This window comes from Nycticebus coucang, chromosome X, assembly GCF_027406575.1.
Source record: "Nycticebus coucang isolate mNycCou1 chromosome X, mNycCou1.pri, whole genome shotgun sequence".
Taxonomy (NCBI): domain Eukaryota; kingdom Metazoa; phylum Chordata; class Mammalia; order Primates; family Lorisidae; genus Nycticebus; species Nycticebus coucang.
Window position 1 is genome coordinate 41,481,231 of NC_069804.1, and position 2,802 is coordinate 41,484,032.

The following is a 2,802-nucleotide window of genomic DNA, read 5'->3' on the forward strand; positions in this document are numbered from 1 at the left end:
GAACAAGCAGCCACTCTAGCCACCGCCACCACTGTAGAATAGGATAAGAATGTAACAGAATTATCAGTGGCTTCATTGTCGTGCTCCCTGCCCCCATGCCTGTTATTGGAATATTACAGACATCTGGAATTATGACCGGTTAAATGCAGTCAAACACAGATTTCTTTTTGAGGAAATATTCTGATCTAAGACCCAGGAGGGCAGGGATATTGGGTAATTGCTGTCCTTGCAATAAACATATTATGGAAGTTTATAAACTTGGCCTATCTCTTGGCTGCTTTAGGCTTCTGGTGCGCCTGGGATGGCTTTGATTTTGAAATTACTTAGACGACAGGCAGACTTTTCCTCTCCTCAAATTTGCAGTGCAATCTGATAAACACATCTGTGGCCAGTCCTGTTTTGGCTACTTTGGGGCAGACTGAAGGATAGAGTACTTTTGGCGGAATAAATATCAAAAAAGCATTTATGTGACCCAAGTGGAGTTGGGAAGAATGGGAAATATCACAAGATATTCTGTGCACACGATATCTAATCTCCCTTTTATACAGAAAAAATTCAAATGAGCCTCTGCCATTAAAACTTTGATTATCAGAAACTTTGTTTTAATCAGAGCTTGCCATAAACTCTCTGTGCTCAGCTGACTTGTGTATTTAACATTCTTGATATTATACACTGTTCCAATTATCCAAATTTTTCTTAAACTCAATTTTCCAGGACCTTGTAGTGTTCAGCTAATCAAGCTTTAACTTTTTAAAAAAGTGTTTATCTCTAGCTCTCTATCTACACACTGTGTATATATACACACAGGCACCAGAGCTCGAAAGATGCAGGAGTGTTTTTCAGGCAGCCAAATGCACACCCACGGCATGGTGTTACACTTTGCTGATGAAGGAAAAGCTCCGGTATCATCGGGGACTTAAACGCCGCCGGCTTTCTTCTGGACTGCCTCGATGCCCTGCTGGCCTCATATTCATGCTGCCTGCCTGTGCCACCTCGCGCTCTCCCATGACACCTGGTACTGACCACTCGAGGCAGCTGGCCTGCTCTGTGGGTAGATACTTTGCTAGCTGCCGGTTTTCCCCTACCCTCTCTCAGTTGCTCAAAAGTTAGCCATCAGGTGGCGGGCGCCTGTAGTCCTAGCTACTCGGGAGGCTGAGGCAAGAGAATCGCTTAAGCCCAGGGGTTGGAGGTTGCTGTGAGCCGTGTGACGCCACGGCACTCTACCAAGGGCAATAAAGTGAGACTCTGTCTCTACAAAAAAAAAAAAAAGTTAGCCATCAGGAATATGTCCAGCACACACTACACTCGTAACTCACCCCATACTGCGTGTCATTACAACACCCACACTCCTGAAGCAGTCACCCCCCACACGTCGTGGAATGCATATGCACACATTGCACCCAGACACACCCCCTCCATTCTGCACCCACAACTCACTGGTGCAGACTGTGTACACTTGGGTCAGAGCGGTTCAGGGAGAGGATCGACTTTTTTTTTTTTTTTTTTAATCCCTGCGGTTACTTTGCTTCCAATTCTAGGCTCTGTCCACAAGGGTCAAGAATTGTTAACAAAGCCGATGTTGGTCTCAGGCCATTTCAACCACAGACAGGAAGGTTTGGAGCCAGAGATTGTGTTATTTCAGTTGAGGGAGGGCAGGCTGGTGCTTGCGAGGCCCCACTCTGCCTGCCTGGGATCCCGCATTGTTGCACCCACAGACCAGCCATGCCAAGCCAAAAGTCCACTCAGCATCTTCTGCGCATGCCTACTAAGCTCCTTTGCCCTTTGAACCAAGCTCTTTTCTGCCACTGGAATGTTCTTTCCCCCTTTCTCTGCCTATTGAAATCTTCCCCTTTTCTCAAAGCCTCACTCAAAACCCACCTCCCCTGAAGAGGCCAGCTGGAAATGATCTCTCTCTCATTTCAACTCTTTAAAGCCCTTATTTTCTATAGCACTCACTGGATCCAAAGTAAACACTGCCATTGGGCATTTGGGGGATTTTTTTGTACGCGTAAGTGAAGGGACATTGTCTTGTACTTCTCTGCCTCCTGATGGAGACTAAATATGATGACTCGCACAGAATAGGCACTGAACAAATGTTTGTGGATAATGATATCACTACTAGCAGCTACTGTTAATTGAGCACCTACTGTGTGCCAGGCAGGCTATGTAGATAATTATATGTAATTGTTTTGTTTTTGATTAAATTTTATATATGTAACACTTTAATATGTTCCCTCTGTAAAAAATAAAAATTTAATGCATAGACTAACACTGAGGTGCTCAACCCTTTTTCTTCTCTGCTGCACATTGGAAGAAGAGTTGTGTTGGGCTACACAGTAAATACACAAACCCTAATAAAAGCTGACGAGCAAAAAAAAGGTTCATGCATAATTTTCACGATATCTGAAAGCACAGATAAGCAAAATAGTCCTCACACAATCTGCATGTAGCCCTTGGGTCAAGGGCTGAATACCCCTTCTATCCGCCAGACGCCTTATCCACCACCTTATTTCCCTTCCCAGAGATACCCACCTACAATAGTTAGGTCTATCAGATCTTTATCAATTTTTTTTTGGAGACAGAGTGTCACTCTGTTGCTTGGGATAAAGTGCCATGGTGTCAGCCTAGCTCACAGCAACCTCCAACTCCTGGGCTCAAGTGATCCTCTTGCCTCAGCCTCCCAAGTAGCTGGCACTACAGGCACCTGCCACAATGCCCAGCTAATTTTTTTATTTTTAGTAGAAACAGGGTCTTGCTCTTGCTCAGGCTGATCTTGAACTCCTGAGCGCAAGGGATTCACCC